We start from the raw sequence: 17617 nt of genomic DNA on the forward strand, positions 1-17617 counted from the left end.
CATCATTGGCAAAATAAAGATAATAATAGCACCTAGGACAACACTCAACAGACATTACATTAATGACTAATGTATAAACCATAATACTAAAGAATATTTAAATTTGGGCACCTTCACCTTAATGTGCAATAAGCATATCGATGCCTTTGCTCGCCCATACCAAGCTCTGGCACCAAAAATTGTCCACATACCCCACCAGTAATTTATGATTAATTAAGTGTAGATCAGTCTCTTTACCCAAACACTGCCACATGACTTCAGTAACCAAATTCTGCTGACTACAGTTTCCCAGTGTATTCACTCTGTCTCCTCTCTTTTCCAAAACTGCCTTATTTCAGATTTTCATGTTGTTCCTTGAAGTCACTGCAGAGCCTCCTTACAGAATTCCTTTCCCAATTCTCAACACCTGTAATCTCTACTCCTCACTACTGCCAGAATGAGATTTCTAAAATGCAAAACTAATGACATCACTTCCAGATCACTGTCTTACTGTTCTTGAGTTTTCAAGATGAAAAAATCTTCATTATCTAGCCTATATTTTTACCTGCAACTTTATCTCCCATTCTCCTATACTTAAGACACTCAGGAAACATAAACACACACACACAAACGCACACACACATACCCCTTAGGACACTCAATAAACACACACACACACCCCCTTCATGGATTTTGTACTACATATTGCCTGTTTTTTGGCTGGCTACTCCAAATCTTCTCCCTAAATTATACTCCAGGTAACACTCCTTGAGAATGTTCTTGATCTACCTCTTATGCTTAGTATGTCACAGATATTCCTTCTCAATCTCTCCATGGTGGCTTTGCCCTGCATCGTGTCACCTGCTGTAGCTATGTGAAATGTTTAGTCACTAAACCCCAACATCCTATTGCACAAGCAAGCAAAGAAAGTATTTCAGTATCTTCAGTCATTAGCATAGTGTCTGGCATTTAGTGGATACGTAACAGTTTTAAAGACCTATCACTAGATACAAAGTTTTCTTTGAAACTTAAACTAATTATTAATGTATTTTAAGTATATTTACACCAAAGTAAACTATATAATGTTGATCTCAGACTGTGACAGGGCTAGTTTATATTCAACCCAAAGAGACATGAATAAACTGCGTGAATTCTGAGGCTTTGGGGGCCGGGGGTGGGTAATAAGGTATGCAATCTTTTACATTTCTGATAATCACTGTACCTAATTTAAAAAAGAGAAACAAAAACTTCCTTTGTTTTTTTTTCTTAAAATGATCCTGTAAGAAGACACAGATACCTGCTCCTTATCACACTCATTTCTAACATCTGAACCTGCTATAACCACCACTGTTTTACTAATATTGGTGCTTGTAATCCTCATCTCTTGCTTTTTGACATCTCTATCTATTGTTTTTATTTTCCACAACACCACAGCAGTCCTGACCTCCAGGTTTTGTAATTTTCTTTTTGAAGAATCCTGAAACTTGCTCTAATACTCCTGACATGCTATAGCCTTTTCATTTATCTTACATCATTTTTAGCTCAAAAGCATTATTGCTCGGTGTATTTGTCTAAATGACATTATATAACTCAGGTAATTTTTCTGATAAATATCAAGCCTCTAGATTATGTGAACTTAGCCAAAACTATGTCTTGCTATATTCATGAGTTTAGGTAAAGAGAAAAACTTTTTACATAATTTATCTAATAATTGGGCTTTAAGTATGATATAAAATCTTTGTAACTATTTGCTTTTAAACAACTACAATGAGTGTTTCAGCAAGCAGTGAAATGAATCCAAAATGCAATGGCCCTCCTACAGTATGAGTGTAATTCTGCCATAAACTGTGACATTTTCAAATTTCAAATTTTCTTTCTAGTCAGAAAAAACATCCTAAGATGACGAGTTTAGCTGTCTCCTTGTGAATTAGTGAAGAGTAGAACTTCTGAGTCAACTTGTCAAAGGGCAAATCCCAAAATATATATGCAGTGCAATAGGGGTTTGACATTTAACAGCATCAGTGTACTAACTTTCCTCTCTAATGGTTATCTAAACTTTGTGCACACTGAATAAAGCATCAAAAGATATTTTCAACACAAATGCTGGTCGACTTTGTGACTTCAAGGATTATCAAACAACAATTTCACATTTCTGGATAAGAATTCCAAGGAAACATTTATTTACATCCTGACAATCTGAAAAGCAATGTTGATGAACTCTAATTACAGAGAACTTAGTTATTCTAATTGTCCATTTTCTAAACATAAATTCCAAAGGGCACTTCAAAGCCATATAAAGAAACATTCTTATTTGCCATAATGAATCAAGGCAGTTCAAGACCTAGAAACCAAGTCCTAGGACGAACAAATACAATTGTCTTAAAATTGCAATATAATAACCATAAAGCATAAACAGTCATATTTGAGCTTAGTCTATGACAAGAACTAGAAGTGTCTTCACAAATAATAGATCAATAATTGGACCATATAAAAAATAAATGTGCTCATATAAACATTTTAAACAAAAGTGAAAAGCAAAAGACTCCACATATATGGCTGGAAAAGATAATACCCTAAGTATTTATACAAAAATAAAATAGTAAGCACTCCACAGAAATATGGTCATCAGCTATAGAAAGATAAGTCACAGAAAGAATTAACCAATGTAATCACAAACCAGTCTGATGATCAAATATATCTATATGTATATAGATACATATATATCTATATATCTATAGCTTTACCTGTCTATATATCTATATATATCTTGTCAAAGGGTGAATCCTTTTGTGGATATATGTGTGATATCTATCTATAACTATATAGTAGTCATATCACACCTAAGATTCATAAAACAGGATTTCCTGAACAACTTATTACAAAGTATTGTTTTTAAAAAATGAAATTTGAAATAAAAAGTCACACTATTTGAGACTCCTACACACATGTACACATACATATGTAAAATCAATGATGTGTCAAAGGGAATTTATCAAAGACTTAACATACAATGTTCATTACTAGAGTATAACAAGATGAACGTAGTATTTTAAAGATTGACTAGATACTCTAAAAAGGGATTTGAAAATATGTTCTAAGAGTCTTAAAATATCTATGCATTACTTTTGACAATTCCAACCACAGGATTCTTTCATAAGTGTATGATTTTAAATGAAGACACAATATCTGTTTCTTCTAATATATTTCTGTTCCTTTCTTATGCACATGTGCACATGAACACCAACACATTTAAAAAATGGAAATAAGTTGAAATCTCAAAAACTAGGGAAAGGGTACGTGATTTAACTACATCCAGAGATATATATGATAAACAGTAAGTGATTTAACTACATCCAGAGATATATATGATAAACTTAGTATAATGAGCAGAAAATACATAATTGTACATATGTATAAATTCAATTGCATTTCCTAAAATGTTAAATTAACTCTGGTAGAAAACTCATGGACATTTTGTTTCCTTCTTTATACATTCCTGTGTTTTTAAAAATGCAATTAGAAGCAAATCACATTAAGTCGAAGTTTTGACTGATCCCTTGAAGGAAAAGATATTTAAAGCCTTCTAAACCATGCCATCTTAGACTGTCATTGAGCTTCTGAGCCAGAGAACTGGAAATATCTCTGTCAAGCTTTTTTTCCATATATGACTAGGAAATTAAGAGCCAGAAAGAGTGCGTCTGAGGCCTTAGAACTAGGTAGGAACTAGAAATTTGAGCTACTCAGTACTAACCTAGTTCATGAGCCTTCCTTTACCTGAGGAATTAGATCTTCATAATTTAAAACTCTGGTCCTCAGGTCCAAAAATGCTCAAGAGGTGAAATGCTGATGTGTGTCTTTTTGTGGCCTTTCTTCTTAGTCCTATCACACCTAAGATTCACAAGACAGAACTTCCTGAACAACTTATTACACAGTCACACTATTAAAATGGACATGAAAGGTGATCTACTAAAGCCACTCCTAACAGAAAATCTATTTCCCTTCTTCAAGACTGCACTCTTACATTCTGCCTTGAAAAGCATCCTAGGCATGTTGGAAATGGAATAGATAGGACTTTGGAGTATAGCTTCAGAAGCATATGCTGTGCATTTTTTCTTTTTTTTTTTTTAAAGGTTTTTCAATAAGGTATTATTATTATATATATTTTTTATTTTACTTTAAGTTACAGGGTATGTGTGCAGATCTTGCAGGATTGTTACATAGGTATACATGTGTATGCCAGGGTGGTTTACTGCATCCACCCCCCATCACCTACGTTAGGTATTTCTCCTAATGTTGTCCCTCCCCAATCTCCCCCCCCCCCGCTATCCCTCCCCTAGTCCCCCATCCCAGACAGACCTCAGTGTGTGATGTTCCCCTCCCTGTGTCCATGTGTTCTCATTGTTCAGCACCTACTTATGAGCGAGAACATGCAGTGCTTGGTTTTCTGTTCTCGTGTTAGTTTGCTGAGGATGATGGTTTCCAGTTTCATCCACATCCCTGCAAAGGACATGAACTCATCCTTTTTTATGGCTGCATAAAAATTCCGTGGTGTATATGTGACACATTTTCTTTATCCAGTCTATCCTGGATGGGCATTTGGGTTGGTTCTAAGTCTTTGCTAATGTAAACAGTGCCACAATAAACATACATGTGCATGCGTCTTTATAATAGATTGATTTATAATTCTTTGGATATATACCCAGCAAGGGGATTGCTGGGTCAAATGGTATTTCTATTTCTAGATTCCTGAGGAATCGCCACACTGTCTTCCACAATGGTTTAACTAATTTACATTCCTACCAACAGTGTAAAAGCATTCCGATTTTTCCACATCCTCTCCAGCATCTGTGGTTTCCAGAAATTTTTTTTTTCTTGTAATTTTGTTTTTTTTTTTGAGACAGAGTTTCGCTCTTATTACCCAGGCTGGAGTGCAATGGCACAATCTCGGCTTACTGCAACCTCCGCCTCCTGGGTTCAAACAATTCTCCTACCTCAGCCTCCTGAGTAGCTGGGACTACAGGCTGAGCCACCATGCCTAGTTAATTTTTTTGTATTTTTAGTAGAGACAGGGTTTCACCATGTTGACCAGGATGGTCTCGATCTCTTGATCTAGTGATCCACCCACCTAGGCCTCCCAAAGTGCTGGGATTATAGGCGTGAGCCACCGGGCCCAGCCACCAGATTTTTTAATGACCGTCATTTTAACTGGTGTGAGATGGTATCTCAATGTGGTTTTGATTTGAATTTCTCTAAACGACCAATGATGAGCATTTGTATTTCCTAAGCAAACTCTCAAAGCAGGACCTACTTCTCATCCAAGTAGGCTTTTGGTTTTGTTTTCTTCTGGAAAAGTATGAATTTTGTTATTGCTGAGTGATGTCTGGTCATTAGAATTTTTAAAGCACTCATTTTAAGTGTATGGTTTGAAACATTTTTACAATGTTTACACTTGTGTAACCACCACCAGGATTAACATGTAGACCATTTCCATCACTCCCAATGTTCCCTCATAACTCTGCATTGCATCCGAACCCCACCCACAATCTTAGGCACGAACTGATCTGCTTTCTCTCACCATTCGTTAGTTTACCAGCTCTAAGACTTCATAGTAATGGAATTATACAGTATTACTATTTTGTGCCTGGCTTCTTTTACTCAGCACAATGTTTTTAAGATATATTCACATTGTCATTAATATAGGTCCATTTATAATGATAATCAGTATTTTTTATATGAATATACCATACTTTGTTTACAAATCACTGACTGAAAAACATTTGGGGTCTCCTCATTTTTTATTATAAATAAAGCTGATTTGAATATTTTTATAGGAGTCATTTTGTGGACATACATTGTGATTTGTGTTTGGTAAATACCTAGGAGCTCATTTGTTGGGATGTACAGTTATTTGTAAACTGACTTTTTTTTTTAAAAAAAAAACAAAAACCTGCTAAACTGCTTCCCAAAATGAGTGTACTATTTTACAATCGCACCATGCTTGCCAATACTTTGCACTGCCACATTTTAAAAAAACTTAATTTTCTCAGTGTGGTGTCATTGTGGTTTTAATTTGTAATTCTCTGATACTTAACTTTACATGTGCATGTTGGTTATTGATATATAGTCTTTTAGACGTCTCTATTCATTATTTTTTTCTATTTTATTGGGGTTTTGTCTTCTAATTAAGTTATGTATATTCTGTCCATATTCTGGATATGAGTGCTTTATCAGACACATTTGAATGGTATCAGTGTATGATTTCTTTTCATTTTATTAAACATATTGTTTGAAGAACAAATTATAATTGAGTTTTTCACTTATAGTTCCAGTATTTGTGATTTTCTATAATCTCCTTGCTTTATTGTACTGAACCAGCAATAAACTGTTAAATAGAAGGGGTGGGAATAAATATGTTTGCCTAATTCCTGTATTTGCAATAATTTGTTTGATTATAACTAATGTATTAAATTCATTGGTATAAAGTTGGTCATAACATTTTCTATTTTAAATATTAAAAGGGTCCCCAATAAATTTTCCTTTTTCATTTCTGACACTGGTAATTTGTATCTTCTGTCCTTACTTCTAGTTAGAGTTTTATCAATTTTCTTGACTTTTCCAAAAAACATTAGAAATTTACTAACTTAACTGATTATTAAAAAGAGCTACTGGTGGTTCCAATTTTCTTTTTTAAAAAAGTATATTCCATTCATTGATTCTTTCTACTGTCTGTATCAATTCATTCACTGAACCACTTTGGGTCTACTTTGCTTTTTTTTTAGATTTTTAAGGTAAAAGTTTAGAGGATGAATTTTATATCTTTTGATTTAATGTAAGCATTTAAAGCTATAGCCTTCCTTCTAAATAGTTTAATAGCTCCATCACACAATTTTGATGTGATAATTTTATCATTATCGACCAACTATTTCCTAATTTTTCCTGTGATCTCTACTGCGAAGTATGGTTTATTTGGAAACATGTTTAACCTCCAAATTTTATTACCAATTTAAATTTAATTGCTTTTTGGTTAGAGAAAATACTCTAATGTTACTCTCTTAAATTTACAGAAACTTATTTTACGGCCTATCATTTAGTTTGTCTTTGTGAATGTTCCACATGCACTTGGAAAATAACACGTATCCCACAGTTGTGGGTATAGTGTTACAAATACATACATACACACACACAAACATGCACATATCAGTTAGCTCAAGTAGTTCTGAGTCTCCTATAGACAGTTTACTGACTTGCTGTCTTCTTGTCCCATCAGTTAATAACAGTCAAAAGCTGAAATATCTATCCATAATCATGGGCTTATTCATTGCTCCTTTTGTTGTTACTTTTTAATTTCTGTAATCTGAAGCTCAGTTATCAGGTACATACATACTTAAGAATGGTATGGCTTTTTGATAAATTGGCACTTTAATCACTGGAAAATGTCTCTTGCTTTCCCTGATAACATTCCTTGTCCTGGAATCCATTCTGATATTAATATGGTTGCTCCAGCTTTCCCATGTATGATTTACATGGTATAGCTTTCCATTTCTGCTGTTAAAAAATTTGTCTTTATATTTAAAGTGGGTTTCCTATAGCAGGTATATGCTGTGTCTTACTTTTTAAAAATCTATTCCGGCAATCTCTGCCTTTTGACTATAGCTTTAGACCACTAACTTTCATGTTAGTAAGTAAGCCTACTCTCCTGCCATTTGTTTTCTATTGTCCACCTTTCTTTTTTTGACTTCTAGTGAATTATTTTTTCTGAATCTATTTCATCCCTGCTACTGGCTTAATAGCTATGCCTCAACCTATTTTTCAGTCGTTGCTCCAGAGTTTTAACATGTATTTGCAGAGCCTACTTTTAGAGAAAATTATACTAGTTTATATATAATTAGTCTTAAAATGTGTTTAAAATTTTCCCTTCTTGGTGATTACAATGCATTCTAACTCCATATGTGTTATTGAGTGTGCTACATGTGCTTTCCTGCATTCCTAATTCCTCCTTATAGATCCAGGTTTACAACAGGTATTATTTTCTTTCAACTAGGAAAACTTTAATGTTTCTCATGGCATATATCTGGATTCTCTCACATTAGTTCAGTCAAGATATGCTTTATTTTGCTCTCAATTCTGGTAGATATTTTTGCTAAATAGGGAATTTAAGTTGACAACTGCTTTTTTATGTGTGTGTGTGGTGCTTCCCTGCAAGCACTTTATAGATTACAAGGTCTTTCGGCTTGTACTGTTTCTGATTAAATATCCTCATCTTTGTTCCCGATATTGAATGTATTTTTTATCCTCTAGTACTTCATTTTTTTCTCACACTGGTTTGTACTGCTGAAGGTGTATCAATCTTAGCAGATGTATAGACTTATAGTTTTCATCTAATTCAGAAAATAGCCACATTCCTTCAAAGATTTTTTTTTTCTGTTTCCATCTTTCTTTTACCTCATTTTGGGATTTTAAACACATTTACATGAAATTTCTTGACATACTCTTGTAAGACACTGAGGTTCTGCTGACTTTACTTAGTCTCTTTTCTGCTGTGCTTACATTTTGATAGTTTCTATTGTCATGTCTTCAAGTTCAATGATTTCTATGCTTTACAATCTACTCTGACATTAAGCCCATCTAGTGAAATTTCCTTTTCAGATATTATATTTTTTAGCTTTAAAAGTTACATTTCATATTTTAAAAATTATATTTTTTCTCATTATGTTTATATTTTCCTTTAGATCTTTGAATATATTTACAATATTTAAAACTACATTTTAAAGTCTTTGCTAATTCCATTAGCTTTCTCATTTCTGGATCTGTGCCTATAAGCTGGTTTGTGTTTTTTTCACATTACTAGTAATTTTAAGGATCTCCTAACCATTACGAATGTTAAGGTGTTGAGTGTCAGGATTGCGTTGTCTTCTTTAGAGAGATTATTGATGACTGTTTTCACATCATTTGCCTGTTTGACCCAAGACAGCTAAATTACTTGCAGAGCAGCAGATCCTTTGGAAATCTGTTTTTAAGCATGGTAAGATAAAAATAGAGCAACCTTTACTCTAAGCCTGATCTGATGTAACTTTTATACTATGTTATTTTTCTTGGGTCTGTACTAAATACCCCAAGTGTTTAATGAGGTCTAACTTGGCTGGATGGAAGTTAATCAAATCCCTATGCTGTCTAAGCTATGGGAATTTTTAACCCTTAGTACTCCGGGAATTGTTTCTCTATAGTCTCTTGGAGTTTCAACTTACAAATATACAGATAATATTGAGCCAAAGACACAAAGGAAAATGTATGAAGATTTCTGAAACTCTTTATATATCTCCCTCTGCTCTGTACTCTCCAATGCAAGTTCTAGCTACTGAAGACCCTCTGAATTCCTAGCCCTATAATACTGTCACATTCCACCTGGGTTTCTCCCTTCTCTGTAACATGGGTTGAGATTTTCTGCAGATAGAAAAGAAAGTCAGTGATTTTAAGGTTTACTTCATTTTTTTTCTTTTCTCTGTAACCATAATCCTGAAATGCTTATTGTTCCAAGGTCTGAAAAAAACTGTTTCATCTGTATTATCCAGTTTTACAGTTGTTTAAGGTAGAAAGGCATGTTCCCTACAAGTTATTCTTCCTTGGTCAGAAAGAGGAGTCTGGCACAATTTATTTAGTCATTATTCCCATAAATCATGTTCATTTTGGTTTTGAGGAATGGAGAATACTTTTGCATGCCTTCAAATAAGAAACTGGAGCATAGAGACAGTATTTTAGTCAGAAACAGGCAAATACCAATTATTAAGAAAAGATTCAGATGCAGAAACTGTGTCACAAGAATAATGCAGTAGGTAATCTTATTTTAGCTTGTTTCTTTTGAAGCCAACAGTTCAGTGAACAGACTTAAGAAACCGGATATCCCAAGAAAGGCAAGGCCTCCAGTTTTTCAATCTCATCTCTACACAATCACCGCCAGTAGGTGGAATGTGAGAGACGGTCCTGTTACCAGTCCGCTCAAGCCTTTAATGGTGTTCCACTGACTACAGAATCAATCAAAAGCCTCACTTTAATTTTACAAATAGATATATGTTTAAAAATGTCTCTTGTATCCTTGTAAAGGGCCTTCAGTCTTTTCCAGAATAAGGCAAGTTACGAATTAAATTTAATTGAAAATACTAATAGAGTATCAATCTGTCTTTCCAGGACCATCGTCTCATGCGTCCTCCTGAAGCACTCAAGGCTAAGGCCAACATATACTGAAACTGTTTCTAGCCCATCCTATTTCTCTGAACCTATTATTTCCACCTTTTGGAATAAGGCCCCCCCCGCCACACACACACATCTTGGAGGGATTTGCTCATTCTTTCGTCCACTTTTTCTCCATCATATCATACTTATTTCTTCATAAGCTTATCTCCTGGTACACAGAGGTAATTTGAACTAAATGAAACAAAATTTCTGAAGCAAATAATATATGCTTTAAAATCTACCTTTTGTTAATAGCCATACATTCCCTTTATTACAATTTTCTTTAACATAAAATCACTTAATGTTGGCTTGAAGAGTCCCTTTCTTTTTTTAAAACCTGTGAGGGTGGTGAGAGAAGAAAATCTCTTGTTTGCCTTGGCAATAGTGACACTAAGCCATCTCTAAGAATTAAATCATCACAAAGTTACAAAAGCAGTCAAGCTTACATTGTGGGCAACAGGCTACTGTTTAATTTGCAATTACATGAACAATTTAGAAACCACTTTAAGATAATTCAGGCTCCAGAGTATTGCTAACATATTAGTTGTTATAAAACACATTCAAGGGGGGAAGAAAAGATCATATGGAATAAGGTGATAGGAAATAAGGAATATTAAACTTAGGATGTTAATCTCCCAAACTGAGAAAAGTAATCTGTTACATAATTGTGAAACATTGATGAAGTGTTTATTCCCCAGTGTTAGCTTCTTTACGTGAAGAATTTGCAATTAAAACTGAAATGCAGTCAGGCTTGGGAGCCATCAAGTGCATTGTGCTTTACTATATGTCAACTAAGGAATCTAAAACAAAAAAACACACCCGTCTTTTCTGTTTCTGATAACACAGTTTACTTAATCACACTGTGTTTATTATAACCAACAACCTTTCAGCAAAAGCATAATGATAAGTGTCTCTGGCAATGGGCGTGCAGCTATGGAATGTGAAAGTGGTAAACACAGCAACTTATTTCTTTAAAAAAAGTGCAGATGATGTGTGTTAAAGTGCAAAAATAGTTCTCAGATTTTGAGAAAAAGATGTAATTTTTTTGAACACTTCAGTCAAAGTTAAGATGCAACTTCCTATTGTCCAGGAAAATGCCTTCTGCCTTTCTGATCTAGAATATTCACTAACAAGAGATATTTGACAACAAGATTTTTTTTTTTTTTTGCGCAAACAGTACTAAAGCCTAAAAGAAAAGCACAGAATCTAAGTCCCAATAACAGAATCAAATACCATGCCAGAAATCCTTAAGTGTAATCAAAAAAGCTTTATTTTCCAAAATAATTTTTAAAGTATACAAAGAATACACATTCAAATGACACCATCTGGAACACCTTCTGTTTAGAGCTTTTTGGAGCAAAAATGCTCTGTGTGTAGAAAATATTACTGCAATATTTTTCTGTCTAAAGACACTCATGCTATGCATATAGAGAAAATGACCATGAAGATTAAAACATCAAACTAAATAGTGACTATATACCGGGGATAATTATCAATTTATGAACATTTCCAGTTCAGGGGGTTCTTTCTCCTCCTTGCCTTTAAGAAACATTAACATATTTTAGCATTTTAATCAAAGGTAGATAAAAACAGGAAAAAATATGTGAAATTAATTCATTAAATTTATGTATAATTTACATTTCTGGCTCAAGCTGTTACTAGCAAAAATTAAAGGTTCAAGCTTATAGCTGGTCAGTTTCTCTCTCTTTCAGTTATTCACACTACCTCTGTAGGCCATCAATATAAAGAATTGGGAGTTGTTTTACTTCCAAAAGCCACAATTTTATCTGTCACTGACAAGTCTAACAGAATCTACTTTTGCTGACAGTCATTATTTCCCAAAGGGCTAACAGATCAAAAGGGAGATGAAAACAAGGGTGATACATTGAAATTTTCTCATTTTGGCATGATACTGAAACAGCTTTTCGGTAATCACAGCTATAATTAACTAGCTAGGTTTGAGTACTGGGAGAGAAGTGCATGTTTTCTATCTTGGCAAATGATACTATCATTCATAGCATCACCTGGGCCAGAAGCTCAGGGGTCATCACTCTTATCTCCCAGTTCACAAAGCAATTGAAAACTGACTGGTGTCTCTCTCAACATCCCACTACCACATGGAGTAAACTATTGACATCCAAAAACACCCATCAATTCTTTTCTTACTGTTGCAGTTGAGGGATCTTGCTCTCTTGCTTGTACTCTCTCTTAGACCATCAATCTCTCCCGTTTCATGTTTCTTTTCCATCGAAATTTAAACTTGCACAAGTTTAAGCCATCTAAAAACAAACTGCACATATATGCCCTTTCAGGGTCAAATCCCTTACCTAGTTAATTCTATAAACCTTCAGACATCTTTGAAAAGTGACCTCATCATCTGTCTTGACTTACTCAGTTCCCATTCTTAATCTGATCTAGTACCTCCCTGTTCACTTCTGCTCTCCCCTAAGCCACCAGAAGTACTCCAAACCACTTATCTCACTGGGCATGTCCTTGTGTCAGCACTTGACATCTTTAACTGATCCTTCCTTCCTTTTAGAGACACCCTCCTCCTAAGCTTTGTAACACTTTGTAATCTCTCTTAGTTTTGGGGCTCACTCTCTTGAGTGAACAAGCAGCTACAGTTTTGGGGCTCACTCTCTTGAGTGAACAAGCAGCTACTTCTCCCTGACAAATTTCCCTAACCCCAAAAAGATGAACAGTCATCAAAGCTCCAACATAGTACTTCTTCCTTTCTCCATCCACATAATCACCCTAAGTAACTTCATCTTCTTCCTTCTTTACACTAGTAACTCCAAAATCTGTATCTCCAACCTGTTAATCTTTTCATGAATATCTTATAAAAATGACTTTCTCCCATCAATTTCTTCTCAGATGTCTTATAAGAACCTCATGGTCAACATGTCTTAAACTCATTATCTCCCAGGCTGTCTCCCAAACCTGCTCCTTTTCCTACTATTCCCTATATGATGTCTGTGTAGTCACAGAATACACACACATATGTGTATATGTGCATGAAAACAAGTAGATACGTAAATATGAGACCCTATTTTGCAGCATACAGGGTGCTGTGCCTGCCATGTATGTATTGTCTTTGTTCTGTCAGAGTTCATAACCTCATGTTCTCGTTATCTGCTGGGAAGATTCTATACCCTTATGGACACTGTTGACCTCCCTTCTCTCTACTCCATTTTTAATTAGGTAGGAATTATATGGATATGTTGTTTTCTAATAATTTTATAAAAATGTTCTCTAATAAACACTTTTATTTTTCTAATAAATGCTTAAATTTTGAAGTCTAGTAACTTATAGTGTCTGTCTATCCAGACTCCTAGTACATTTGTTGACTTAAATCCTGAGAAAGATCTCTACAAAGATATTGGTAAATACTGAACATTTTTTTTTAATATTCAATTTACAAATTAACCTTACTTTAACTTCAAAATGAATTATTCTCTTCAATATCATATAAGCACGAGAAAACTGTTTAGGTGTGGAAAATGGGGCTTGGTGGTAACTGCCCCATTGTCATCACTGTATCATTGTTATTAACAGATGATTATTGATTTGGAGGAAAAAGGAAAAGCAAGTAAACCAAAGACAAAAGCATGAGATAATATAGTTGCTTTCAAATGGTGGATATGGTACATTAGCTATGCAAAGAGATTTAAGGAAAATAACTTGGTTATATTTATCCTCACATTTCTCCAACTCCTATTATTACTCTTCACTTTCATAAAAATACATTCAACATAACTTGTTAGTAACACATGTAGAAAAAAACTTTCAATTACCAAAAATGTTATTAAGTGTCTGTGACCACTACTTTGGAATTGCATTAGTATTCTACTTATCCATAAACGTAAAAAATAATATTACAAATGGATTTCATCTCCTGATTTCTGGAGTCCAGGAGTAAAATCAAAACATACAAAATACCAAAATGTTTGGTGTTCTGGCTTCCATATCTTGCATTCACGAGTGGGTGGACTGCATGCAGTAAGCACTAAATTGAATTTTATCAAACTGAATCATTTTAATCCATGTTTGCTCCATTTTAATTAAAACCTATATATCACTCATCACATCCTTCATATATTAAACAAAAGGGTACAAAAATATCTTAGCTGTAATAACCTGAAAAATGAAAAGGATGAACACATGTATTAAGCTGATGCTTGTCTATTTGTTTAAGACTATAAGCTCGGAGAGGTCAGACACCATGTCTATATTGTTTACCTTTTATATTTTCCTGCCATGGAATTAGCAGTCAGTAGGCATATATTAACAACTGTAAACTGTATTTATGCTAGGACTTTAATGCCAAATTCTACCTATACCTAATAATTCCTCATTATTTCTGGACATATAATTAACAATATTCCCACAGTACAGTGAAATCATCATCTGGTACCAAAAATAAGAATCTAAAGTATCATTAACCATAATATTCAAAGAAATAAGTAAGTAAAAATGCAAAGTCCTAATTATGCCTAGAAGTTAAAAAACACAATCTGACATAAATATCTAATCAGCAATATGCTCACTGTATAAAGCTCTTGATGTCATCCCATGAGGTTGAAGGAAAAGCAGGTTCATATAACCACTGAAAGTCATTATCCTTATGACAACAATAAAAATAGCCAAATGAAGAATTATTTAGCTATATCTTTACATTGCAGTTGACCTTTGAACAACATAAGATTGAACTGCACAGATCCCTTCACATACAGATTTTTCTTTTGCCTCTGCCACCCCCCAAGACAGTATGATCAACCCCTCCTCCTCCTTAGCCTACACATATAAAGACAATGCAGATGAAGACCTTGACGATGATCTACTTCCACTTAATGAATAGTAAATATGTTTTCTCTTACAATTTTAATAGTATTTTCTTTACTTTGTTGTAAGAATACAGTATATAACGCATATAATGTACAAAATATGTGCTAAGTGATTACTTATCAATAAGGCTTCTGGTCATCAGTAGGCAATTATTAGTTAAATTTTGGAGGATTCAACACAATGGAATACTAGGCAGTCATAAAAAGTATGAGATTATGTCCTTTATGGGGCGTGGATGGAGCTGAAGGCCATTATCCTTAGAAAACTAACACAGGAGCAAAAAAACAAATTCTGCATGTTCTCGTAATTGGGAAATAAATGATGAGAACACATGTACACATAGAGGAGAACAAGACTCATGGGGCCGTTCAGAGGGTGGAGACTGGTAGGACAGAGAAGATAAGGGAAAATAACTAATGGGTACTAAGCTTAATACTCGGGTGATGAAATAATCTGTACAACCAACCCCAATGACCCAATTTTACCTATGTAACAAACCTGCACACATACCCCTGAACTTAAAATAAAAGTTAAAAAGAAGTTTCATGTAGATTTTTTGAGTGTATGGGTGTCAGTGCCTCTAACCTCCGCATTGTTGAAAGGTTAACTGTATTTACATATATGTGTGTGTGTGTGTGTACGTAGGTTGTGCAAATAATCTTGCACTATTATACAACAAACCATACTGAACCAGTGTAATTCGGAGTATTTTTAAGTAAATTACAAGAAGCCAAGGAAAACAAACCAATTTGTTGAAGAAGAAAAGCAGTTTGAAGATTTCCCAAAGAACTCAGAATAGAACTACCATTCAATCCAGCAATCCCACTACTTCATTCTATTCAAAAGAAAAGAAATGGTTCTACCAAAAAGACACCTGAACTCATATGTTTATCACAGCACCATTCATAATAGTAAAGACATGGAATCAACTCAGGTGTCCCTCAGTGGTTGACTGGATGAGGAAAATGTGGTCATATATACTATGGAAGACTACACAGCCATAAAAAAGCAATGAAGTCATGTCCTTTGCAGCAACACGAACGCAGCTGAAAGTCCTTATCCTAAGTGAATTAACACAGAAACAGAAAATCAAATACTGCATGTACTCACTTATAAGTGGGAGCTAAACAATGTGTATAAATAGAAATAGAGATGGAAAAAAGACACTGAGGACTCCAAAAGTAGGGACAGAAGGGGGCAAGGGCTGAAAACTACCCATTGGGTACTATGTTCACTATTTGAGTAATGAGCTCAATAGAAGCCCAAACCCTAGCACTACACAATATAACCCTGTAACAAACCTGCACATATATAGGTATGGACCCATTGAATCAAAAATTAAAAGTAAAAGAAAATGTCTTCCTAATTGTTCTGATATGTCCCTGGTTGCTCCTTCCCAGGCTTCTTTGCTTGATCATCTGCCTTTTCTAGACCTTTACACACTGGGGATCTCGGGCTAGGTCTTCAACTCTGCTTTCTATCTACACTCTCTACTAGGTGAACCTGTCCAGTTCCTAGGCAAAATAGCAACAATACAGTGATGATTCCCAAATTTATATCTCCAGATATAACCTCTTCAATTAATTCCAGACTTGTATATCCAACTGCCTACTCCTCAGCTCCACTTTGCCACCAAAGAGACATCTCCAAGTTACCATTCCCAAAACCAAATTCTTGATCTACTGTCCTAAACTTACTAACATCCTACCTCTATTCTCCAAGTATTTGTTTCCTCAAAACACAGCACCATAATTCAGTAACTGATCAGGTCAAAAATTCTGGATCATCCTTCACTCTTACAGTAATCTGATCCATCAATAGATCCTGACACCTCTACCTTCATGATATATCCAACCACTCCTATTCTCAGGTAAGCCATTACTTTCCTGGCCTTTGCAGCAGCATCCTAACTAGACACCTGCTTTCGCTTTTGTCCCCCAGAAGCTTATTCATCTGGAGTCAGAGTAATCATGTAAAAACATAAATCAGACTATTCCACTTCCCAGCTCTCAAACTGAGCAGCTTCTCACCATATTCCCATTTCATTTCAAATCTTCACACATCATGACCAATAAGGCCCTATATGATCAGTTTGTGGGTATCTCTGAAATCATTTCTTCCCACTCTCTCTCTCATTCAAATATTCCCAGGTACCACAGCTTCCTTGCAGAATTTGGACATGCCAAGTACAACACGCTCTTAGGGTCTTCAATATCCTCGACCCTACACCTGAAATACTCTATCTGGATTATTGCAAAGTTTACTTTTTCACTTTATGAAGACCTTTCATCCAAGATGTCTTCTCTTAGCTAGTAAACACAGATATTATTCCATCAGACTATTTTTACATTGCTTATTTTTCTGTGTAAAATTTAACACTGATGGACAGAAAAGCATATAATTTTGTCTGCTAACACTGTTTTCCCTAACAATGTATATGTTGCATGATAGTAGGGACTTTGTTTATTCATCATGATATCACCAATACCTTTAATAGTCCCTGATGCAGAGTAGATGCTTAATAAACAGTTACTGAAAAACTAAATTCAAGAAATCAAGTTTTAGC

General features: G+C 34.6%; 1 protein-coding gene across 5 annotated transcripts in view; it reads right to left on the reverse strand.

The window, feature by feature from the left end:
- The window catches only part of ARAP2 (ArfGAP with RhoGAP domain, ankyrin repeat and PH domain 2), a 183938-nt gene that overhangs the window by 65553 nt on the left and 100768 nt on the right, over positions 1–17617 (reverse strand). The window lies entirely within an intron of this gene.

This window comes from Sapajus apella, unplaced genomic scaffold, assembly GCF_009761245.1.
Source record: "Sapajus apella isolate SASKATOON/1434 unplaced genomic scaffold, GSC_monkey_1.0 scaffold5, whole genome shotgun sequence".
In the NCBI taxonomy this organism is placed as follows: domain Eukaryota; kingdom Metazoa; phylum Chordata; class Mammalia; order Primates; family Cebidae; genus Sapajus; species Sapajus apella.